Source organism: Lissotriton vulgaris, chromosome 3_1 (genome assembly GCF_964263255.1).
Source record: "Lissotriton vulgaris chromosome 3_1, aLisVul1.2, whole genome shotgun sequence".
NCBI lineage: Eukaryota > Metazoa > Chordata > Amphibia > Caudata > Salamandridae > Lissotriton > Lissotriton vulgaris.
Window position 1 is genome coordinate 743,230,115 of NC_141689.1, and position 26,758 is coordinate 743,256,872.

Below are 26,758 nucleotides of genomic sequence, written 5' to 3' on the forward strand. Positions count from 1 at the left end.
AACACGCCAAGAAGCGTCAGGGAAACCATCTATATACAAGGGGCAAAGTAAATGTCCAAAAGAAAGTCATAGTCAAGCAAGGCACCTGTCTTTCTGGTCATCCTCAATTTCCACAATGTTCAGATTCTCAGAATCCGATCTAGGCTCCTGGCTGGCGAGTGCGGGACCAGATACCACACTGGGATGGGAAACACAAGAGGTACAGGGGAAACAGTGTGGGGAAAAGTACTGGGTGAAACATAGAGGGTGGTTTGGGAAGGATGTTGGACATGGGCAGACAGAATGGTTGCACCCAAGGAAGTGATAGAGGCAGTGAGGGTGGCCATAGACATTGCATGTTCCTCTTGGAACATAAGCAGCTCATCACAGAGCTTCTGTTTGATTCGAGAGGACATATCTGCTGCCCCTCACATGCCCCCATTGCTTTCTGGGTATGAGGCAGGGCAGGTGCATATGGTGCTGGGAGGACTGTCCCAAGATTTCCTGGGCCTTCAACCTGGCACGGCGTTTTAGGTCCTCAAAGTGCTTAGGGCATGCCCTTTCCTGCCGGTCACACAGGCCCACTGCACTGCTGCACTGCGCAATGGTAGTCCAGATTCTGGCATGTGCTGCATTACTCAGCTGGTCCTCAGGCCACCCGATACAACGGAGGGCACTTTTCTAGCACCCCCTCTTCTAACAGGTCCAATTCCCTTTAAGTGAAAGGGGCTGATTCCCCTCTAGTCCCTCAGCCATGTTGGGGGCAATTTGGTTGAATAGAGCAGCAGGATGGCAGATGATCTGATCTGGTACAGATGATGACTCAGAATGAACAGATAATTGCTCCCAGCAACTTCTTGTGATGTATGTCCTGCCTAATATTTCATGGATGTAATTTCCTTTATGAAAATCTTGGTTTTAGGCTAGGCCTGGAGAAATGTTGCTGAGTTTCACTACGCCGATATCCACAAAGTGTCCTCAAAAAACTCCACCGTTCTACGCAGAGTTACACAAGCAGCACATTGTGTTTGGCCATGCTGTTCACATTGTTTTTCAGTGCTGGGTGTTTGTCCCGTGCTGTAAAATCCACATGGACAGCACCATGCGCTGCGTGAGAGAGCGCTGCTTCATTTCTAGCCTCTCGAGTAGATTTTCTACCCAAGCAGCAGCTTTCTCAATGCGAATGTAAGGCTTCTCAATGCCAGCAACCGTGACCACTAGTGTTGAGAAATCTGACTTCCCATTTTGAGTAATGTCACCAGGAGGTGGATTTTCCTTGCTTGTCAACTTCACATTGACAAGTGTGAATGTTGAAAAACTCTGCTCCACAGAGCGGAGTTTTTTGGAACTCCGCATGCTCCCCAGAGTGCAGAGTGCAGAAAACTCTACAAACTCCACAAACGGAGCGGAGTTCACCGCTCAGGCCTAGTTTTGGCCTTTTTCCAAATCGCTGGCCCTAGTACGTATCCTGCACATGCAGAGCAGAGGATCCAAATTCAGAGTTGAGATTCCAAAAATAGGACAGAACATCATTTTTGCACAAAGGAACATTAGAAACATGAGACAAATGGTAGAGCAGAACAGTAATATAAGTTTAGACAAAGAAAAGGGTTTGGCCAGACACATCATATCACAAAAACATTTGTTCCTTTTCATCATGGTGCAGCCAGTCCACAATTTGTGCCCCCTCCTCAGTGTTGACTGTAGTGTTACACCAAATTGGTGGGAAGTAGTGTTGTGTATCCCCAGCCACATAGAGCCTGATTCACAAAGTTCCTCATCACTCATTGTAGAGGCCCCTCACTTGTAGGGGAGTAATTTCAGTTGGAGGCAAATCCTCCACAATGTATTAGTTAAGTTTCTTTGTGAATCAAGCCCCACATTGTCAAAAGGTCCTGGGAGATCTCGCTCATGCACAGACATTTAATCCTCTGAGGCAAAGGATTCCTTAGAGACATAATCAAAACTATTTGCTGACATCTGCACAGGACATCCTGCATGGCTAATCTTTTGACTCCTGTCAACAGCTGGTGTTTTCATACATTGAGTGTGGCTTGCAAAGTAGTCTCAGGATGGGACTTTTGGAAAGAGTGTTAAAAATGCAACTTTTATCATTGACAACAGGCTGCAAACCACATGTTGTCCGTAACACAACAGGTTGCTCAGGTGAAAAAAGTGCAAAACAGCTGATCATGTACTCGCATTCTCTGTCCTCTGTTTTGTGCAAAGGCCCTGTTGCCCAGATTCAGAACTAGCTGAGGGCCCAGACGTATGTGTAAAGCATGACTTAAAGCTATGTTGTGCAAGACACAAGAGGCTACTATGATCTTGCACACAACTTCTGGGGAGTACAGCAGCAGCACCCAGTCAAGACTTGTGAATCATGGCTTCAGGAGACTAAACGTGTGCTCTAGGATGGCTCGAGTTTGTATATGTGCCCTAACATACTTACTCTGAAGTACAGTGGCTGCATGTCTGTATGGTGTGAGGAGTGGAGTCGAAAGTGCACACTCAGCATCACCTGAGGATGAAAATTAGGAAATTTGATTAAATGTCCCTCTTGCATCTGTACAGCACATGATCTATACCTTGGTACATGCAGTGTCTGTTGAGGTCGTGTAAGTGGCATGATGAATACTGTTGCAAAATGATTTTTTTTGTGAGATAGCATTTATACATTACATTTATACATTTCACACTTTTTGTGCTTGGTACTTATCCAGTAGACACATGTTTCAAAATTCTCTTGCAGCCCCCACTGGGCAAGAGGTGACCTGCGGAATCCGTAGCATTCATAGGTGCTGCATGGAAGAACTGCATGACCATCAATTGATTTACTACTGGCATCACGGACACCCTGCACATTGATGGAATACCATTGGTGTCTGCTGCAGAAGAAGTGTGCAATGCAGAGAGGTGACGGAAGAGCCACATGAATATGATCAATTGCGTGCAACACACGTGGAAAGAGGGAAATGAGGTTGAAATCCGTAGCTACCCTTTGCCTCCTGGCCAGTGTTTGGGGCATTCTTATGTGGAGAAGAGCTCTCCTGATGCATGCATCGGGTCTAGCTTGCCTGTGAGATACCCACAAGGTCACTGAAGGCCCTTTGGAATGTCCCAGTAGCAAACAAATGGAAAGCAGTAAGCATCTTGACATAGGCAGAGATGGCATGGGAGAGACAGGTTACAGAGTCAAGTTCCTGCTACTACTCACAAATCATCTCCAAGATGACATCTGGGGGAAATGGTATCTGGTCCTGCTATCTTGACTGAACATCCCAAATAGGTTAAGTGTTTATCTGAACATCCTCTCTACTTGCCTCCTCCTCCTCCTCCTCCTCCTCCTCCTCCTCCTCCTTCAATCTTCTTGACGCATGGCCAACGGGCAAAGCAAGAAGCACATTCAGCAACATATTGAAAGGTCTGAAAGGGTTTGTATGTGGCAGCTCTGCTTTTATGCTTGCTACAGGGCTGAGATTGGCTGTTGGGCTGCAGTGTTTCAGCTGGAGTTGGGGGATAGTAAGCACTTACTCAGGGGCTTAGGATTGAAGGCCATGCAGCCTGAGCCGGAGATTACCTTTGTAAATCGGCCCTTATAACTTTTATGCATTTGTTTTGAGCATTATGATGGCGGTTTCCTAATAGTATAGTTTCCTGCAATGAAGGCAACTGGCATGCCCCTAAAATAGCTATTGTTTGGCACCATGCACTTCTTCAGGTTAGTTGTTTCTATTGGGAGAAACACCTCATAATGATGACCATCTACTAATATATTCGACCATAAAGTCTCATGAGATTTGAAACACTTTCTAAGATTGCTATCCCTCTTGTATTTCCAGGGTTGTGGGAATTATGCTTTGTGTTTGTGGAATTATGTGGAATTTCGCCAAAATTATTCGAAAATATGTGTCGTTATGCAAAATGCAACTCTGTAATTTCGTTCTATATTTTTGTTCAAAATGTGTCCTTGCGTCAATTTATGGTGCGAGGATGCGTTTAAACAAAGCACAGAGAAAAAGAATGACTCAAGTTCTATTGTTCTCATGAATTTGATATACATTGTTACCATGAATGGCACCTTTAATGGTAACTATTTACTGCAAATGGTGCCTAATACGTGAAGTGGTGTAATGGCATAATTTCAGGAATTTCATTTAACACGCGTACTACAAAATCCCAAAATAATGTGAATTATGCCGACTTAATTTACATTTCTCCCAGGCCTAGTTATTTCACACTTTTTTTAAAATGGGCAACAAAGTGGAATGCTGTTTAACAATGGCAAGAATAAAAAAGAAGAATATTGCTACCACTCAACAGCATTTTGCAGAACAACGTAAGAACACAGCTACAGACCCGGGTCAAGCACATTCACTACCTTTAGTTTCAAAAATAATACTTTGAGTGCAGCAACTTCAAGCACCTGCTGCTGAGAGATGCTTATTAACAATAAGAATAAACGAAAAAAGGAAGGTACACTACATGGACAAATCAAAAAGATGTAAATTCTTTGAAGGTTCTTCTTTTTTTATTAGATTTCTTTGAAAACAACAGCGGCACACAGCCAACACGTTTCGTTCCCTCGTGCCACAGGAACTTCGTCGTGGCTAATATGATATAACTAGGGCTTACAAATTTGAACCCAAATACACCGTAAATCTGAGAATCAAAGTCCAGAAGGTGTCCCACAGGAAGAGCATGCAAAGTCATGGTAAACAGAAAAAAAATTCTAGAGCAGTATGACTGAGCAAGGTAGATCAATCCAAAAATTTCAAGTAAGTGATAGGACCACTCCTCAGTGGTTCCATATGTCCGAAGATGACAGGAAAATATATTCTTGATGTGGTTTTCTTCACAAAAAGGCAATAAGCAGATGTGGCAAAAGATGCAGGTCTCAACTGCTTAAACGAATAGTCTCCGTAATTTAACAAGTCCGAGCCTCCATGATACGGAGCAGACAAGCCAAGTGGCGCGAGCTTCCATCGACCGTAGATGCTGAACAAAATGGGAAATAAACCTCTGAAAATAGTCAATGCCAGCACAGTCACGTTGATGTGCATATGTGTCACCGCGAAGCCCTCTTGTGGGGTGAAGAGCAGGGAGAGCAATGGAGGAGCTGGGGGTGAGGGGTTGCACATTTGTTAAAAATTAAAAATCGGAGGGTTGAGGAAGCAACAGGTCAGAAGTGGGAAGAGGACAACAATTCAGAATGTGTGGAGGTGTAGATAAGAGAGGAGAAGGTAAATCCTTAGTAAAATGCGCTGTGAGTGCCAGGTCCTGTAAATCAAAGCTGCTAGTGGGCCTGCAGCACTAATTGTGCCACCCACAAGAGCAGCTGTTAGAATAGAAATGTTGCCATTTGTGCATTTCCCTATGTAAGATACCATTCGCTGCACCATTTTCTTTCAGGTGCCATTTTAGGCTATTTAAAACTGATCTAGTTTAAGTCTGAGAAATGCTCCACTGTAAGTTTCGTTTTTGCCACGTTAGACTTATTCCTATAATGAGTACATTGTTCCTATTAGCGCATACCTTTCTCACTAGATAGAGGCCCTCTACCACTTGTCTAGTGGCGGGGTTGGATAGAATGACCTTGTGTAGTAGCTAGTTTGTGTAAGATACCAGAGTTGAAACCCTTTTTTTTTGTATTTTACTGTTTAGCTGTAGGTTCCTGGAAAATTCCATTGTGGGCGTATTCCTGACCAGCCATGGAAAAGGTACATAATGTATCTTTATGCCTGTTGATTTCAGTTCCTTCTGTATCACTCCTAGTGGCTAGGCAGATGGGGCTCCACTCTGAGTGCACATAAATAAACAATTATTGGTTTGCATTCTCAACTGACTGACCAACTCTTCATTTGGTACAGAAGGCCGAGAGGTGGTCGTGGGACCCGGGTGACCCTAATCGAGTCACTTCCTTCACAGCCTTTCAGTGGGTTCTCAGACCTGCCACTATAGTGTCTGAGCACAGTTTTTACTGCCATGTCAACTTGGCAAGTGCAGCCACTTGCCAAGCCCTAACCTTTCCTGTTGCTGCATGTAAGTCACCCCTTAGGTAGGTCCATCATACCCCTATGGGCACATTGGTGTAGCCCTTCATCAGTAGAGAGCAGAAGTAGTAGAGAGCAGCCGAAATGTTATCTTGCGGTTGCTGGAAGACTGCCCATGTCTTCACAGGTCACAGTACTACTCCACAGGCACACAGGTGCATCTCAGGTGAGATTGTCAGTTCGTTGGATCAAAGGAGCCTTTTAAACACAAGGGGGAAGGTAGCACACTGCCTCTAATTGTAGCACAGCTTTCCCCATTGCATACTGGTAGTAGGTGTACTGCATTTACCAGATCTCTCTCTACTGATGAAGAGCTAAACCCCGAAACACATGTTTCGAGATAACAGCACTACTTGTGCTGGGATGAAAGGCAGTGTTCTCTGTTAGAAATTGAGGCTTCTGGTTAACAGACTATACACTCTGTCCAAGCAGGGGTCATAATCCTAGTCAGGGTAAGTCAGATACACAACCTAAATTAACCTGTGTTCATCCTCTGGTAGCTTGGCAAAGAGCAGTAAGGCTTAATTTAAGAGGCAATGTGGAAAGTATGTGTGCAGTATCTAAATTACAGTAACACAGTGAAAACACTACTATAAGACTCCGCACCAGTTCAGAAAAATTGCGAATATTTATCTGGGTAAACCAAGACAAAGCAGCAAACATCTAATAAGTAAAAGTCGAGAAATTAATTTTTTTAAATTAAATACCAAAACAGTGCTTAGAAGTCAATAGCTCCAAAAAGGTTATAAAAGGTTTCGCTATACCAGTGTAAATACAAAGTTCCAGGCCAACTGCGATGGAGGGCATGTGGCTACAGTAGTCATGCAGGGCTCGCTGAAAAAGTAACATTGGAGGGAGCAAGTTTTGAGTACAAAGATTAGAGTTGATGCATCGATGTTGAACATTGTTCATGGTGTTGAAGGATCGGCACTGTGACAAATTCAAGTTTCGTAGTCAGAGTAGAGGGATTGGCATTGAGTCAAAGTCGAGCCTTGCAGAGGCATCTTCGGATTGGCACTGTGTTGTCGTTGAACCTCGCACTGGGATCCGCTAAATCATCACTGCACCAGCATCGGAGGGCACTTTGTAGGTTCTGATTGGCGCAAAGGTGTTACTGTGTCAATGTTAGCAGAAAACAGGTGCCTATCCCACTTCTTAGGCCCAGGACTGGAGAGAGAAACCTAGGCAAGGGTAGGACTCCAGTATCACCAGACGAATTGCAAGAGGTCTTTTATGACCCAGAGACTTCAGGAAACAGGAGGCAAGCCAGCAAGTACTTGTAGAAACTTAGATTCAAGAATGTCGAGAGCAGGTACAGATCCTCTCACTCCCAGGCTAGAAGCAGCAATCAGCAGACAAGTTCAGCAGAGCAGGTAGCAAAGTTGCAGACCCCCTACAGCACAGCAATTAGCGAGCAGCAGACCAGCACAGCAAAGCAGTTAGCAAAGTAGCAGTTCCTCTTGCTGCACAGCTGCTCCTCTTCCAGGCAGAATGTCCTTGGTTCCAGCAAAGCTCTGATTTGGTAGCGTCAGGGGTCCAGTACTAAAACCCGAATTTGCCTTTGAAGTGGGTAAGACTTCAAAGAGGCCTTTGAAGATCACAAGCCCCCTGCCTTTCCTGCCCTGGCTCCAGAGTCACTACAGGCTGTTATGCAGCTCTTTGTGTGGGGACAGGTACAGCTCTATTCAGGTGCAAGTGTCAGCTCCTCTCTCCAAGTCCACCACAGGATGGCCCATCAACCTGGTGATGGGCCATCAGGATGCAAATGTCACACCCCAGCTGCCTTTGTGTGAATGTCTAGAGGTAATGCATCCAACCCAGATGTATGCTCAGAGACAGGCAGAAGAACAGAATGGTTAAAATAAGAAAATGCCAACACTGTAAAAGTGGTCTTTTCAGACATACAATTTAAAATCCAACTTCATCATAAGTTGTGCTTTTAAATTGTGAGCCCAGAGACACCAAACTTCAAACCTCTATCTTTTTCCAATTGGGAATTACACTTAAAAGATGTTTAAGGCAATCCCAATGTTAGCCTATGGGATAGATAGTAAGCCTGGGAGTAGTTTGCGAAGTAGCATTACGCGTAGCTACGCGAAGTGCACTTCGCACTAAGCGAGCTACGCGAATTGCGTAGTGAACTGTCCAAAATGCTGTTCACACTGATTGCACAGTGCTGAATGCTTGTCCGCACTGTGCAATCAATGCAAACTGCATCTTGCACAGTGCAAGCGGTTGTTTTCTGCCGCTCGAGTGGATTTCTACCCGAGTAGCCGCTTTCTCAACGCGGACTAGTTGTTTCTCATCGTGAGTGGTTGCGAGCATACACGACCACTCGCAAAGAGAAAACAGCCCTCCCTTGGTTGAGAATCTTTTGGGAGGTCTATTTTCCACGCTCATGATCGGCAACTTGATGTTGCTGGTCGCGAACGAGGAAAAAGTCTCGCCGGGATGTCATTTTGCTTGCTCGCGGCCACCAACTTAACGTTGAGGACCGCGAGCAAACAAAAAATTACTGCTGCACTACAATACGCTATGCATGTCTGCAATGTGCTAACTGCAATTTGCGTAGTGCGAAGAAGTGCAAACTTTACAAACAACACAAGCATAGCATAGTGCTTTGCCCAGGGTTAATAGATAGGCCTTGTAGTAGTCAAAAATGAATCTAGCAGTTTTTCACTACAAGGACATATAAAACTAAAAAATATGTGTCCTACCTTGAAAATACACTGCACCCTGCCCATAGTGCTGACTAGGACCTACCTTAGGGGGGGCATATGTAATAAAAGGGAATGTTTGGGCCTGGCTAGTAGGTTAACCTGTTTGGTTGAAATGTCAGTTTAAACTGCACAGACAGGCTCTGCAGTGGCAGGCCTGAGCCATTTTTAAAGGGCTAGTGAATGAATGGCACAATCAGTGCTGCAGGCCTACTAGTAGCATTTAATTTACAGGCCCTGGGCGTATATAGTGCACTCTATTAGGGACTCATAAGTAAATTAAATATGATAATTGTGAATAAGCCAATGTTAACAAGTTTTGAGTACGGAGTATATGAATGTTTGCACTGGTAAAGGATAATTACGCACTTAAGCAATGGTAAACTGCCCAAAATCCTAAAGCCAGTACAAATGAACTCAGCAAAACAGGAGGTCAGAAGGCAACAAGTCAGGGGGGAAACATGCCAAGGATGCCAGGTCTAGAAAGCTCCCTCCCCCATTGTGTTTAAAAGGCTCCCTTAAGCCAACGAGTTGACATGCTCACCTGAGAGGCACTAGTGTGCTTGGGGAGTTGTACAGTGACCTGTGAAGACTTTGGCAGCATTTCAGCAATGCCAGATTACTTTTCTTAGATTTCTACTACTTCTTGCTCTCTCTACTGATGAAGGGTTAAACCTAGAAACATGTATCTAGAGATAACAGCTCTACCTGCACCAACTTTGGGGAAATACTACAACAACTTTGAAGTAAGCATACTGCATTTACCAGAATGCAAGCGGTGAACTGTGCTGGGTTGAGAGACTGTGTGCTCCCTCCCCTCTTGTATGAAGGTAGGCAACAGAGCACAAAGGTACCTGAAACTCAAGACAAGGCGAACACGAGCCTCCATGGAAATAAAAGAGTGATAAGGGAAAGGGAGATTTTGGAATGAAAGTAGGGAAAAAGGGATGGGTGAAAACGCACTACCACAGGCTGCCTACAACAATAAACCAGGATACAGACAACATTGGCAATAGAATTTATGTTTATAATAACCAATACCATCTAGAGCATGAAGATGATTCTGGAACTTGCCTAACATGTCTCACTGCCTATCCTAGGTGCAACTTTGGATATAGAAAATTGTCTCTGCTTGATGTGCAAAACAACAATACCCTGTTCATGGTGCCTATAAACTCACTTCCCCTCCCAAAGCCTTGGCTTGTGTCCGTGAGTATCTTCCAAACCCCAGCAGAAACTGTTTGAAACCTGTGTGTTCTGTTTGACAGTAATCTCTCCTACACCTCACACATAACCGTGGTTTCGACATTGGTATTCTATCATTTGCTTTAGGAATTCTTTCCACCCCATCACCTCTCTCAGATATTGTTACAATTATGTCTTGCATGACCTATGGCAACAGTCTCTAAGCCAGTCTTAAAAATAAATCATTCTCAAAACTCCCAAAACTCCAGAAAAACACATCTTTTCTCCTCTTTTAGCCATGACCACCGTGAGCCATCTTTGCTAAATGGTTCAACTTCGAGCAAAAGAAAGACCAGGTTTTAAAACATTGTGTCTTCATTACACCAATGGAAAATGTTGCATGATGTATTAAATCTCCAAACTGTTTGTCTCTTATGTTCATACCAAAATTTTAAGGTCTACCAATGGAAATCGAATGCGCATACGTTCATGAATCTGTAAGAAATTCGGTTGAAGGACTCTTTAGGTACCCCAGTCTTTGTATGCTTTTTTAAAGTTGTCCGTCACCTTAACCTTTAGTCCCACAAATCAGAAATCTAAAACTGGCTGTTACCTTCACTATTTTAACCTTGCTGGTCATTGTTGAATCTTCTTAAACTGTATTGTAATACTTCAGAATGCGAGACCTGGCTCAGCAGCAGCATATTACATTTACCCAACATTGCCGTTACACACTCATTCATAGAACTTAGGAGCTGACTGGTTGTAGTGAGAGTGTTGCACCCAAACACTGTGTAAAATATTAATGTAAATGCATAGAAAGTTCAGTTCATGGTTTTATTATTTAGAATGATTTCTTGAAACGGAACAAGTGTTTCTTAGCTCACAAGCAGGTTAGTCAAGGTGGAAACTGTGATTGAAAATGATTTTAACGCTGATACGTTTCCAGTATGCTATTGGTTTTAAATCATCAGTTGTGAATAAAAGAATCTGTTTACAGAAGAAATCTGACTTTGGAATTCTTGGGAGAACAATTGGAGAGTCTATGTGACCACATAATTCACTGAATCATTACATTGTACTATTTATGTTTGAAGTGTGCGGGGTCACCTTGTGTAATCTAACCTGTAAAACAAGTTTCTTGTTTTCTAATTTTGGGATATAGGGGATTGGTTCCCAGACCTCCAGCACCCACACATATGCATATTATAGGGATTTTGTCACCAGTGCGGGCAAAGTAGCCCTAATCCCCTGTTCTTGCTTGAATCACGTTTCCAGTACAGTTCGCTTCTGATATTTCAAACATCTTCACTTTATTTGTAAAACTCAGAAGTGCACATATTTTTCCAAGAGTTGATTACAAGCAAGATTTTGAATAATACATTACTATTTTGATCCAGCATGTTGTTGAAGTTGGCTAGGAATTGCTAGATCAAATGCTAAAAATGAAATTTGATGTTTGCTTCAGAACAGTTTGCGTTAGAAATTGGAGACAACATGATAGAGTGTGTCGACATAAAAATATAATGCAATGCTGAACATCAAAAGCATGTCAAGACTTAAAAAGAAAAACAACATTCACAAGATCATTTCATCACTCTGCTCACTTTAAAATGTTCAGCCTTTTAAGTTTAAAGATAAAAGATGACAGCAAAAACACATTCACGACCAACACCCTATTACAGGCACATAAACTATTGCAATGGGTACACAATCTATAACAAAACACAGTCTTCCTTTGACCTCTGAGGTCTCTGATATTGAAAATGGCATGGATATTATCTTATGGGGTATGCCCTTTTGAATCACCACTTTTATACCACAAAAATATGTAAGATGTAAGATCCTGCACAAAAGTTAGTGACTGACATGACACATGCATGAGTGACAAGTACAGCTTATTAGGCTACATTTCAATTTCAATTCTTTCAATTTTTTGAAATGCACCTGTAATAATTACTCATCTACTTCTCACCCCATACTGCCCCAGCTCTGTCCTACCTTTATCTGTCATATGTTCCACACTTCCTGTTCTATGACAGAATGGATAATCGTGCAAGGCAGTAGATGTGGTAAAGGTGAAATGTGCACCTCTGTGCCGGAAGATTAGGAAATCACTGGTTATCAAAAAAATGTACTTTTCGATTTTTCTATACGATTGTAACTCCCTTGTGTCAGTCACAGTCTGTATTTCATTACCTGTCAAACCAACACTGCTTCAAGCCACGATCAAGACACATCTTCCGACCACCATAGAGACTGCAGCTCACATGGTCAGTGACGGCTACCGCCCCTCTCCCTGTATACCCACATCAACCCAGAACACAACGACACGGATTTGTCTTTGGAAGGCGGGGGGTCGCAAGACCCCCCGGACGTATTTATTAAGATACAAAATTATAAAATTGTTAAACAAAATATAACATTTTTTATGCAAAAATATTCAGGAACATTTAGATACATTCATAACGACAATTGTGATCGGCTAGCCTTAACAAGATTCTAATACAGCTTGTTTCCTAACCGAATCTAACATCCTCATCTGAAAATTTTTGCATACTAACATTTATGGCGATATGGCAAGGTCGCTAACCGGTGCCAGGTCTTACAAGCTGCGCCCTTACGCAGGTGCGCATGCGCAGCTGGGCCCGTTAATTACCCGGTCCACTCCTGCAGCCGAGCCCGTTAATTACTCGGTCCACCCATGCAGCCGAGCCCTTTAATTACTCGGTCCACCCATGCAGCCGAGCCTGTTAATTTCTCGGTCCACCCATGCAGCCGAGCCCATTAATTACTCGGTCCACCCCGTGAACTCCATTTAACAAGTGAAGGAGGGCCCTAACTTGCGTTACCAGCTGCCCCTGAAGTTCTAGGAGGGGCCAGTGACCCCTCCTCCCCCTGGGCAGACACCTCCAAAGGATGATGCTGCCCCTTCAGACCTTAAAATAGCTGCTCACCAGTCATGACCTTACTGCCACAGGCCAGCATTGTTACCCGACGATCTGGCCTCCCCCTTCCTACTCCTCAGAAAGGTCATGTTCACCTCGCAAATCCCTCTAGCCATGCTAATATGTTGTTCGACTACAGAACATTCCCAGCCTCAGTCAAGTGCACCCCGTCCCGCAGGTAGAAATGCTCCCCCCAAATACACCCATGAGGAATTGTCTGCAACCGGGGGGCTCAAAACAATTTGCCCAGCTGTGTGCTGATGCTCTTTACCGATGATTCAACGCCTTAACCGAGTTCCCCCCTCGCCACTGCCAACGAGGAATAAGTTGCGACGAGACTACTGTGCAACCCGTGCATGTTCTAGACACCCACCCCGCAGTGGATATGATTTCGTCTATCAGGATGCGTCTCCCTAGTTTGGTCAAATCGTTCTCCCCAGGTGAAGTATCACCACTGACAGGGGGCGGGTGGCTGAGATAATATTTCCACAAAGTAGTCCTTGAACTGCCTAATGCCCAAGCCTCCCCTCCCGAAGAAGGAAACGGAGAACCCCTTTTCCTCAGCCCTTCTCATCCTGTCACCTGAAAGAAAGACATGTTTTGCGCGCCGAACAGAAGAGTGGCCCATGATCCAAGTCACCACTGTCCGACGATCTTCTTGTTGCTTGTGTTGCGAAGCTGATGTTTCTTGCCGACATTCGGTGAGTTCCTCTCCCGCGTAACAGGTTCGAGAAACTGCAAAACCAAGAGATACCAAGCGTGAGTCTTCTGGCTATGTCACAACATGTCAATACGTACATAACGTTTGTAACACACAGAAGACCACCTCCCAATCCTTTTAACCTTTTCGACTGGGAGCCCCCTTACAACTGCCTCAGTTGCTGCCCCGATTCTGAAACAATGGGAGCCAAATTCCGTGGGATCCAGGCCTGCTTTTGCGACAGCCAGATCCAGGACTCTCCTAAACTGATACCTGGTCAAAGGTGTACCATCCATGTGACACAGTAGTGCCCCCCCAGCGTACCCTCCCGCTGCCTTCAAAAAGCCGCTACATGCGAGACTGGGCAACATGGGTTGGTCCGAGCCTGGTGAAGCACTATGGTATCCCCCCTTCCTCCTGGTCGGTCTTCGATCTTTGAATTGTTACCCACATTGTATCATCCTGGATCACCACACAGCCCACTTGAAGGCCGCCTATTTTGTCAACTTTTGACGCAGCTACTAGCTCGCCTATTCTTAGAGCCCCATAGAACGCTAGTGTGAACTTCGCTTTGAAAAGCAGCACCTCCCATGTAGAGCTACAGACGCCCTGGAGTGCTAACAACAGGGCTGCGAGCCTTACCAGCCCAATCGGCATTCTCGAATCTGTCAAGTGTCCCTGTATGCGACGCCAGCCCCACAAAGCCTTGCGCACTACAAACGTGTTTGTAGGGTCCCTTACACCCCTGGCTTGTGCGAAGAAGGAAACTGCCGCCCTGTGCCTGTTTGCGGCGGCCACCGAGCGCCCTTCCTTGTGCATCAAGTCTAGGTATGCAACAAAACTGTCCTCCTGTGCCCAGCTAGCCTCCCAATTGTGCCCTAAGAAAGTACAGTAAGACAAGAACGCACCTTCGTATGCTGTCTTGGTCCTGGGGGCTAAGCTAGATGCCACGAGGTACGGTAGTCTGGGGCACCAATCCGCCAGAGAGCAACCGGAAAAGGTGCTGGCGATGGGTCTGCTGCTGGAAGCTGCTCCCTGAACACCTGCATTTTAAAGTGAGAAAGGGCATCAGCTGCATTGTTGAGAACGCCTGGCACATGTTTGGCCAAGAAAATCACATTCCATTTCAAACATTGTAGCACAATCTCCTTTACCAAACGCAGTATGAATGGACACCGTGCCGCTTGCTGGTTAATGCATTCTACCACGCTCATGTTATCCGACCAGAACACCACCGACTGATTGCTAAGGTGCTCCGGCCAGACCATCAGTGCTACCCATATCGGGAGTAATTCCAGGAATCCGATGTTGGTGGTCAATCCCCACGACCCCCATTACTCAGGCCATTTCTGGGCGACCCACTTGGTTCCCAGGATGGCGCCGAAGCCCACGCTACCAGCAGCGTCCGTCCATAAACCCAACTCTGCTGATGTCGTGGGGGGGCCCGGCCACACTACCCTGCCATTGAAATCCTCAAGAAATGCCGTCCATATCCGCATATCCTGGCGAACCTAGGCTGACAGCCTAGTGCGGTGATGTTTCTCTCTCAAACCCTTCATAGCTTGGGCAATCGACCGAGAGAAGGGGCGTGCCATTGGGATGAATAGCAATGCAAAGTTCAATTGACCCACCGTCTCCTGTAGCTGCTACAAGGTAACCTTCTCCTTGAGGAGGCACTGGCGCAAGGCCGCCCTAAACTTCAACACTTTGTCTTTGGGTAACCTGAAGCACCATTCCAATGAATCAATCTCGATACCCAAAAATTCTTGACAGTGGACGGGCCAACCGTTTTCCCAGGAGCTAGCGGAACCCCGAAAGCCCGCATGAGTACACAAAATTCCTGCAATGCCCAGGCACACTCCTGAGTCCCCGCCGCTCCCAGGAAAAGGAAGTCGTCCAAGTAATGCATGACCTGTTTGTGGCCCGTGGACTGTCTCATGACCCATTGCCAGGACATTAACGGGGGAGGGGCTAACCGCGCATCCAACGCTATTCTGGTTTCTTTCCCCCTCTCTGACTCTGGTTACCACTTCTTGATCTGCATGTTGTCTCGGGATTGGAGGTGTGACCACAGATTGCGCATGCATGTCTGAATCTACATGTGCCTGCCGGCCTTGCACAGGAGTGCTTATTAAAGTCCCAACACACACCTTTCCTTTCCCCGCCGCCTCCCCTATTCTTCCCCGGGAACTCATTCCCCGCCGCCGCACGAAAGGGCTGCTGGGTTTTAGCGGGGAACACACTGGCTATGCTAGTGGGCTGGGCAGGGGCCGTGCTCCCTGAGAACTGTTTATGCCACGCCAGCGAGTCCACCTTGTCCCATGATAATGACAAGTCAAATTCCTTCGCTTTCCTGAAATTAATATCATATTCCTTCCATACGTCCCCAGGATACTGCTCCCTCCACCTTACAATCCTGCTCTGATAGCAAGCCATTGCCGCATGCACATTTGGAGGGCGTTCAACAGTGATAGCGGTAAGGATGGAGAAGGCCCCGATCCATTTGCGCAGAGTTTCCTCCACCCTAAACTTTGCACACTGTACTCTCCATTCACGAGGGTGCATCCATTCTTTAAGCATTTTGGCATTTTCCTTTTCCCTATTGTCTAATAGCAAAGAGAAAATATATATGTACTTTCCCGCCCAAATCATCTCTTTCACCGCCCGAGAAACATGTTGCGCTAAATCTTCGCTCCTAGACGGGATCGTACCATCCCCTAAGAGAGGCAGGGCTACCTCCTTACCATTACCGGACACCGGGGCCGGTCCTGCGTCGCTTCCATTCGGTCGAGCGGCATCCAAACCTGCAGAAGAAGGAGAAACAGAGGCCGCAGCTGCACTCGCAACTGTTCCCGCCCTAATCTTTTCCACCATCTTGGACGCCTCAGCGGCATAGTCTAGTGTTGAGGGCATCATACCCCCCTTCTGCAGCCAAGGAAGTATAGCCGCCATCTGCGCAGTTAGCTCGGGTGGGATCGGAGCTTCGCAATCCGGTATTGCTGCCGGCACCACCGGCGGGGGGGCCCCATGGGTGCCGGCACGGGAGGCAACGGAAGTGGGCAAACTGGGGCAGGCGGCGCCATGGGAGCCGGGACTACCGGCTCTGGGGTAGTGGACAGAGCCACAGGTGCATGAGCGGTTGCACTGCGCCTCGATCTCTTGGACTTGCTCCTTTTAGGCCAGGAGTCGTAATCCCCCTCCAGCAAAGGCACAGCAATCTGCCGCTTGAGTCTACCGCTTGGGCCTGCGATATCATCAATCCTTTCCATCATACGAGCCTCTAGGCTGTCAACCTAATTCAATCTCTTATCCATGGCATTCATTTTACGCATCATGGCCTGCAACAGCAACTCCATTTTTGACCCCTTAGCACCCTTGGCTCCCAGCATTTTGTCTATTGATCGATTCGCTTACTGCTCGGATTCGCAACCCGTGCGCCCTGTACCTTCATGAGATGGAGGATGCGCAGGGGGCTATGAGCACCACTCAACTGCGACCGCAACACCGGCTATTCCGAATGTTAGGGGTGTCCAAAATCTAACGTAGACCCACCCGGCAGCCACACGAAGCAATGAAATGCAAGCCCCTCGCTCTCCTCTTACTGTCGATGTCTTGCGTGTCCTACGTCCAGTACTCTACAGATCCACTGTACACCGGTATACCATGTGAACGCTTCGGCCTTTACGATCCACGCTCCATCTGTCTGCTTCTAATGTCGCGCTACCACACACTCCTAGCAGCAATCCTTGACCTGAAAGATAAAACAGAAAATTAGGAGGCCCCCGACCAGTGTGGGGGAGCGTCAGGCGACAAGAAGGGCCAACTGAGCGCTCCCCCCTCCTTTATTCCCAGGGACATGGGGAGAGGGCGGGCCGCCCCCTCCCCTCACCCCCCGACACCCGCCCCTTTGACCCGGAAGACTGCACCACACCTTCCTGATCAGGGATTGGGTGCCGGCCGACTGGTGGTGTGGCACACACCTCCCGCGTAATCATTGGACGCCGGAAGTTCACGCCCCCCAGACCACCGGGAGGCAAGGGGAGAAGGGATCCCCGCACCGCCATGCGGGCTGGGGGGGGGCCAGGGGCCCCCCCTTTTCAAACTGCCACCATCCCGCAGGACTTGCCGGACCAAGAACCCCAGCTCAATTGGGATTTTCCAGCAAACACGCCCACAGCTGCACTCCCCCTTGTGATAAACACTGTAAACTTCCAAATGGCATCGAGCCTTTGCTCGCAACTGCAAGTCACAGCATAAATCAACAACTGAGAGAGGGGACAATAAACAAGCGTTTCTTTCAATAAAAACTTCAACCTACTAAGACATCGCTCACACTCAAAAAATTTGCCACCATCGACCATCACTTTAATAAATAATTTGCACACAGAGTATACCTCCCAAGGATCAAACAACATATTGAATAGAGGAAACATAGTCATATTCCTAGCCTCTCACCCTAAACACTGGCACCTAAACTCCACCAACATTGAAAGCATCCAGTCAATCCTTCAGTCATACTTCCCCATAAGGAAGCAACCGTTGTGACCTGGACTACACGTTCAGTGGCCAGCACCATATACGAAAATTGCAAACTTCTTGAGGAATAGGGCATTTTGATCACATTGCAGCCTAAGGACCAACACCCCCCGCCCTCGTCCAGCAAGACCATGAGCACATCTCCCGTCTTCCTTCAGCAGATCTAGTTCATATTATGAACTATAGTAAGTTGACTTGTTTGCCAAGCACCTCAGCCTTGCTTAGAAATGCAATAGGGCCTCTCTACTCAACTGCCTCCAACCTCAGGCAAGCATTAATCATCTCTACCCACAACTAAGAAGGGAGACTCTGCATGCTTGCTACATCACCGCAGGACAGTCTTCAAGAGGACTGGGGCTGACTTGCTGCCACTTTGGCAGGTCCCTCGTCTAACTGACTCACACATAAAGGGAACTCAGTTTCAACCCCAGGCACAAAGAAGGAGCCCAACCCCATAAGTTTGCTATCCTGGAACATGGCTGGCATTGAAAATATTCTAACAGACCCGGATGCAAAGTCTTTTTGTATCATCACATGACATCATATGCTTTTGGGAATCGTGGTGTGAAGAAGACACACCATTAGAAGGCTACCACAACTTCTTCACTCCAGCCACGAGACAATCCACCAATGGCCATGTGATGGGTGGTTTATTTATTTACTTATCGCTGTGCTGGGACTTCGATACTTCCGTTTACACCATTGTCCACCACAGCTTCCTATGCATTGAAATGTCAAGTCAAGTCAAGTCATAACATTTATATAGCACACTACATACCCGGAGGGTTTCAAGGCGCTTAGGAAGGGGAAGAGGATTATTTGTCAAATATCCACGTTTTAAGCTGCTTTCTGAACGCTAGGTGATTCTGGGTGAGGCGAAGGTAAGCGGGGAGTGAGTTCCATGTTTTGGCAGCCAGGTATGAGAAGGATCTGCCTCCCATGGTGGTCTTGTTGATGCGAGGTACAGTGGCGAAGGCTTGGCTGGAAGAGCGAAGTTGGCGGGCGGGGGTGTAGAAGGACAGACGAGAGTTGAGGCAATCTGGTCCGATGTCGTAGAGTGATTTGTGTGCGTGGGTAAGCAGTCGGAAAGTAATCCTCTTGTTGATGGGTAGCCAGTGGAGGTCTTTAAGGTGACCAGAGATGTGTTCGTTGCGTGGGATGTCTAATATGAGCCTGGCTGAGGCGTTTTGGATTCGTTGTAGTTTCTTCTGGAGTTTAGCGGTGGTACCTGCGTAGAGGGTGTTTCCGTAGTCCAGTCGGCTCGTGACTAGAGCGTGGGTGACTGTTTTCCTTGTTTCGGAGGGGATCCAGCGAAATGTTTTTCTGAGCATGCGAAGAATGTTAAAGCAGGAAGAGGATACAGCGCTGACTTGTCTGTTCATTGAGAGTGAAGAATCCAGGATGACGCCAAGGTTCCGTGCGTGGTCTGTCGGGATGGGTGCATTTCCGAGGGCTTCCGGCCACCAGGAGTCGTCCCATGCAGAGGGGGATTTACCTAAGATGAGAACTTCTGTTTTGTCTGAGTTCAGTTTCAGACGGCTTTGTTTCATCCATTCGGCGACTTCTTTCATTCCTTCGTGTAGGTTAGTTTTGGCGGTGCTGGGGTCCTTGGTGAGAGATAGGATCAGTTGAGTGTCATCCGCGTAAGAGATGATGTTGAGGTTGTGTTGGCGGGCTATGGCCGCGAGGGGGCTCATGTATACGTTGAAGAGGGTGGGACTGAGTGAGGATCCTTGTGGTACGCCGCAGATGATTTCAGAGGCCTCTGACTTGAATGGAGGAAGGCGGACTCTCTGGGTTCTTCCGGAGAGGAACGAGGTGATCCATTCCAGTGCCTTTCCTTGGATTCCAATGTTTCTGAGGCGTTGTAAAAGGGTGCTGTGGCAGACTGTGTCGAAGGCTGCAGAGAGGTCGAGGAGGATGAGGGCGACTGTGTCTCCATTGTCCAGTAGAGTTCGAATGTCGTCTGTTGCTGCGATGAGGGCGGTCTCAGTGCTGTGTTTGGCTCGGAAGCCAGATTGTGAGGGGTCGAGTGATTTGTTGGCTTCGAGGAAGGCGGCGAGTTGGTTGTTGACAGCTTTCTCGATGACTTTGGCCGGGAATGGAAGAAGCGAGATGGGGCGGTAGTTTTTGAGTTCGGTGGGGTCTGCTGTTGGTTTTTTCAGAAGGGCGGTGAGTTCAGCGTGTTTCCAGTCTTCTGGGAAGGTAGCGGAGTTGAAGGAGCAGTTGATGACGTCACGGAGGTGCGGAGCTATGACGGAGTCTGCTTTGTTGAAGATGTGGTGAGGGCATGGGTCTGTGGGGGATCCAGTGTACATTTACCAAGAATCACGGGAAAGCAGCAAAACATCAAGGATCTGGAGCTCCTAATCTCAGACATTATGTTAGCACACCCAAACAACTTCTTATTTTTGACAGGCGACTTGAAATTAAATTTACTGCACAATCCTTTTCTAAATCTTCTGCAACAGCAGATTCCCAGTGGCAGATCCACTCCCATATAACAACATCACAAAGAACCGACTCCGTAGGGAAAGCACTGCTGGCTGCTCTAGAGGGTATGTGCCCCCTAAACAGAGCGGTACCCCAAAGACCAGCCTTACCATCATACGCACTTCTCCCCACACAGATCTGCGGTGCTAGACTACACGTTCTGCTCAATCCCGTTGATAAATTGTATCAAGTCTTTTGCCATCTTAGTATGCTGCAAAAGTGACTACTGCTCCAGAGGCTGACCTTAGATCATCGGACCAGGGCATTCTAGGGATGGTCTGCTCAAGGGGCTGCATCAAAACTTTAAGCGTATTAAATGGTCCACAGAAATACTTGATGTGGAAATCTAACCTACATAATCAGATAATTCTACAATGCCAGACAACACAAGACTGGGAACCATTTGTGCATCAACTTCTCTCATTCCTCATCTACACCCAGCACGTCCACCGTGATCTACTTTGGTCAAAACTTAAAACTTAGGATATCTCACTGGGCCCAGGCATCCAACTATTCTATTCCAAAACATTGACCAGCATAAAATTAGATAACAATTCTCTGACAAGATCAAGACAGAGTAGGGAGTTAAACAAGGGTGTATCTTACCCCAGCCCTTTTCAACGTATTAATGAGCGACCTGGTCCCTGCGCTGGGTTCGGTATCAGCGAAGCACCAAAATTGGGAAATCATTCTATCACTTCCCTGCTCTAATCTGATGATGTCGTCAAGGAATGGGGCTACAAAGTCTTATAGGAATGCATCCCCGCGAACCGTTTGGCCGTGAAAAAATTTGGAACATGATATCTTACAAAAGCTGTTTGTTTAGAGCCCCTAAGGCTGCATCGCTACAATTCACCTTCCAAACCATCTTTAAACAAATAAAGCAGCCTACTATAGAGCCTCTACAGAAGATAGTAAAAATCATACTTATCCGCATGCTGGGAAATGGCTTTAAAGCTTTTCCTGGGAAATTGGGCAGCTTCATGAACAAATCCTCTAGCCCAGTCTTTATATCCCCTAGCCTGGTCTTTAGATCACTGTTCAAACTCCTACAACACTCTTTAACTATGCAGCCCAGAGCCGATTGAAATTCATGCTGTGCAATTAAGTTGTGGTACAGAAAGCCTGCATAGTTAAATACCTACACTCAACGTGTGCTGCACATGCAGGTACACTGAAAAATGTTATCTGGCTAGAATCATCTTCAACGAGCAATCCAGATCCTGAAAATCCTTGGAATCTTGCCTTTCCGGAAGCTCTGAAACTCAAAACCGCCACAGCTTTTGGAATCAAAATTATCCTCATCAGAATTTCAAAATAGCGTTAAACAAAGCACTTCGTAAAGAATCATTTGAAAAAGATCGCTGGGCCCTCTTGGGCAGAAAGCATGCACAACTCCTTCTGCGCAGTTATAACAAAAGAGAGGTGCAAAAATACCTCACTGACACTTTCTCCATGCACTGTATAATCAAGTTTTGCCTTATCAGGATAGGAAACTTTTCTTCATTAGACCTTCTTCGACCTTGGTTGACTCGCCCTTCCACCAGCAAGTGCTGCCTCTGTGATCATCCTCAGGAGTCCTTATCCCACATTCTCTGCAGCTGCCCAGTATTGCTAACTAACAATCACAGAAAATTCCTTGTATTGATCAAACAAGGGACCCGAACAATTCAACCGGCTGTTGACTTCCTTCTGAAAGACTCCTTTCCTCAAGCAATCTCAAGTAATCTCTGGGCTGGTCAATTTCTTGAACAAAGCATGAGACTCAATTTCACCTTTAACCTCTGCTGGACTGTAAGGTACTATGCTTCGTTTTTATCACAATATGCACTCTCCTTCATGAACTAGTATGTGTAAATTTACACTTCCTCTGATGCAGTCATGACTAAGAGCAAACACACATAGCACTTTACTAACCGAGTCCCCAAAACTGCTCCCATGGTAATTAACAACGCTTCTACTTCAACACAAACCAGATCCTGGATTGCATTAACCTCAACACCCATGCGAAATACTACTTAACACACGCAACATGACAACCTCAACATGCAATTAGCTGTAAAATAAGTCGTTTTGTTACCTGTCCATTTGTATACATTTTACTTTCCCCATCTATAGTTCGCCCATCTCACGAATTTGTCTCCCTATTTCAGTGAGCGTTCTTATTATGCATCAAACATATTTATTATAATTTTACAGACCTTAAGCTGTTTTCCTACTTGTTGGAGCTAACTGCCAATATATGCTGTCAAAATGAACTCAACCCTGACAGCACATTCAAGCACAGACCTCATTCTCTGTTCTATGCACATCCTCTTTCCAATTCTCCTTGTGTTCTTTGCGCATCTTTCCTTTTTTTGACTGTCCTGATAACTGCATACATTACCTCTCTGGATATTTTGATTCATTGCACACGTAGAAGAAAGACTTTTACCACTGTAAGACCTGAGCAAGCCGAGAAGACCAAGATTAGAACTCAGACTTGGTTTAGCATGCACCCTACGAACTTTAACATGACTTTCTGGAGTTTTTACCAAAACTAACCCTGCACGTCCCCTAATGCAAATGACTGAGGCCTCTCCTCACCTGGAATAGCTTTAAAGGTATGGGTCATATACGCATGGAATCCTACCTTAGATTCTCTGGCAATGCGAAGGGTTGACCACAACACACAACTATTATGTTTTTAATAATAACACACTGTTAGAATGCTTTTTGAAAGGGTTGAATCCTAACTGAATATAAAAAACCACACCAGGAACCAGGGTACTGATCTTTGCATTGGCATTCTTTAGAAAACTCAACCCATATCCTGCTACCTGTGTATGGAGATTTGTGGACTACGCATAAGGCCTTAAAGTGGATTCTCTCCTGCACAGGAAGCCAGTGCAGGGAGCGCAGAGCGGGGGGTTTCGCCAAGCAACAATTGCTGGTGCTGGTAAGCAAACTTGCCGCCGCGTTCTGAGCAATCTGGAGCCTAGCAAGCACTGAGGTGGGGGCTCCCAGATAATGGGTATTTCCATAATCTATCCTCAATAGAATCAAGGCCTGTGTCAGTGGCTTTTTAGCTTGAGGGGGTATTGGGGGCAGGAGTTTGCGAAGCATTTTCAGCAGGCCAAAGCAAGATGCTACTGTCCTCCTGGCTTGAGTTCTGAAGGAGTGATCTTGGTCAACCCATACGCCTAGGCTTGTTATTTCAGGCTTTGAGACCAGTGCTGACCCCATACAAACTAGCCAGAGGTAATTGAGGCTAGAGCTTGGATGGATGCCGAGCAACATCAGCTCGGTTTTATCGCCGTTGAGCTTAAGATGGGAAATGCTCATCCATTTAGCCACTTTCTCCAGACAGGAAAGGAGGTCATTGGATGACTGACATGCTTGATTTAGTGCTACAACTAGCTGTATGTCATCAGCGTAGGAGACAAGATGGATTCTAACAGGGGCAACAACGTCAGCTGGTTGGGCCATATGCACATTGGAAAGAGTAGGGCTCAAGGAAGAGCCCTGAGGGACTCCACACTGCAAGGGTAGGGGATTTGAAGTGATTTCATTTTCGAACACCTGAAAGCATCTACCTTCCAAGAAGGATTGAAGCCAGGTCAGAGCATGGCCTGACACTCATTTGTCTCTGAGGCGGTGGACCAGAACTTGATGGTTCACATTGTCAAAGGCCACGCTCAAGTCAAGGAGAATGATTGCGGCTAAGTCTCCTGAGTCAAGGATCCTTCTTGATTCCTCTACCACTCCCAACAAAGTGGTTTCGGTACCTTGGCACGGACGGAAACCAGTCTGAGATGAATGGAGTAGGTCATAGGACTCGAGAAAGGTAGAAAGGTAGAAAGTATGTGGTTCACATGCTTTTCTGCCATCTTGCTTACTCCAGGAAGGAGTGAGATGGGGCTATAATTGCCTAGATCATTAGGGTCTAAATGAGCTTTCATTATGAGGGCTTTAAGCATGGCTCTCTTTCACTCGGGAGGACCAGGCCCGAGGCGAAGGAAGCATTGATTATCCTCTGGATAGGAGGGGTAATTATCAGGCAGCCATTTTCAACACGTTAAGGGCTAAGAGGTCGAGGGGCGATCCACTTTTCACCAAGGCAAAAGTAGGCAGGAAAGAATCAAGGGTCAAAGGAGCAATGGTCTCCAAGAGGGGGGAATTCTCGGCTCGGCTGGAGGCAATACTGTTAGTGATAATAACATTATCTTTTACGGGAAGGAGCTTGAGAATATTTTGCACTATGGTGAAATAAAATAGTGCAAGGTCATTACACGGCCAACTGGATGGGTCAGGAAATATCGGTGGGTCAGGGACTTTAAGTAGTTTTTTTGCAATCTGGAATGTTTCCCTGGGGGGGTTTGCGGCTAGAGCGATCTTATTCTGGAAGTACAAAGCTTGAGCTTTCTTAATCCCACCTTTGTAGGTTCATAACATTTCTCTATATTCTAGCTTCTTGGTGTGGGAGAAATCTTTCCTCGATAACCTCTCTGACTTTTTGCAATGCTGTTTAAGAAGACGTAGTTCAGGGGTAAACCATGCTGATTTATTAGAGCCAGCTTTTTTCCGTATAATTTTTTTCGGGAGTTCTGGATTGAGTGTACCAGCGATCCAGGAAATAAAGCAATTATACGCTGTTGCAGGGTTGGGGTCCGGCGCAGGTGGGGACTGTCCAAGTTCATGGGACCAGTCTTCTAGTGGGAGTCTGGCCCAGGGGCGACTAATAGTTTGAGTTAGCTGTGTTTTAAATCTTGTGATAGTGGAAACACAGGGGACTAGGACATGGTCCGACCAGGGGAGGGGGATCGGCGGTTTACCTTTTAGATCTAACCAACTGGAATAAAATAGGGTTGAGAAAATGCCCTTTGATATGGGTGGGTAGGAAGATCTTCTGCTGATGATAGGAAGTAAGATCTTGGACAAGCTCCCTGGTGATCGCCATGGATGTATCATCAAAGTGTAAATTAAGATTTCTTAAGAGTGTAAAATTCACCTTGGTATTTGCAGAGGCCATAGTTGCTTCTAACAAGGAGCTGCAGAATTGCCCTAGTGCACCAGGGAGGCGATATATGAGAAGACCTGAGAAAGTAAGTGAGGGGGAGAATTCGATGGAGAACAGAGCATTCACACAGTCTGCAATCGGGCTGCCAAGGAGACGGAAGGTCACGTCATTTTCATAAATAATGGCAATGCCTGTCGTTCTATCTAGCCTTTGGATTAGATACCCCGGCAGGAGGGCTCTGACTATATCAGGCTCTGCACTTGCAGAGAGACACGTCTCGGTCAGGAACAGAACTTTCCGGTTCCAGCTCTGCCAGCAGCAGTCAGGTCTCTATTGAGTGTTTTGGTAGAGATCTACAGTTGAGAAGTAGTAGGTTAAAAGATTTTCCCGCGACAGCCGAGGGGTGCCGGGAGGCAAGAAGCCTAAAATGTGTACATTTGTGCTTTGGGTCCTCTGCCATGATTGATTGAGCCCATTGTGGCCCTAGAGGCTTGTTCAGCTGCCACATCTGCCACATCTGGGTGTTGGTGTAGCCGCACCGATCGGAGGGCATGGGAGCAGGGGTCCTGCCCCCTGATCCCGTTCGGACACGGACGGGCGCAGACGGGCTTGCCTTAGGCGCACCTTCTGCGCACATTGACTGCGTGATTGCATCATCGGAGGCTTTTATCCACTTCAGATGAGTGGTCTAAAGGTCTAAATTTCTGGGGTTAAAGGTCTACCAAGTATGCCCCATTTTGTTCTTGTTCTGTTTGTGCAAGTGTCTGTGAGCCCAGTCCAAACCAGTTTTGTCCTCACTGGTGCAGTATGACCACAGGGGTTGGAGACAGTATTGTGCCCTATTCAGGATCCTCTGGATCACCCATCCAGCGCTGGGATGCTTCCGAGTAGCCATGCCCTTTACAAAAAACAATTTCATTCATTTTACTTCTGGACTCAAGAGGAACCTTTGCCAAGAAGAGCTGAAGAGCTGTGAGGAGTATTACTGCCCCTTTGCTGTGTACTGTGTGGGGTTGGCCTGCAGTAGCTGTTTCTGCGAAGGAAAGGACAAAGACTGAAACTTTGCTGTGAACCTACTTGAAGAAGAATTTCCAAGGGCCTGCTTGTGCTGGTCACCTGTTCTGAAGTCTCAGAGTCACAAAGACTTC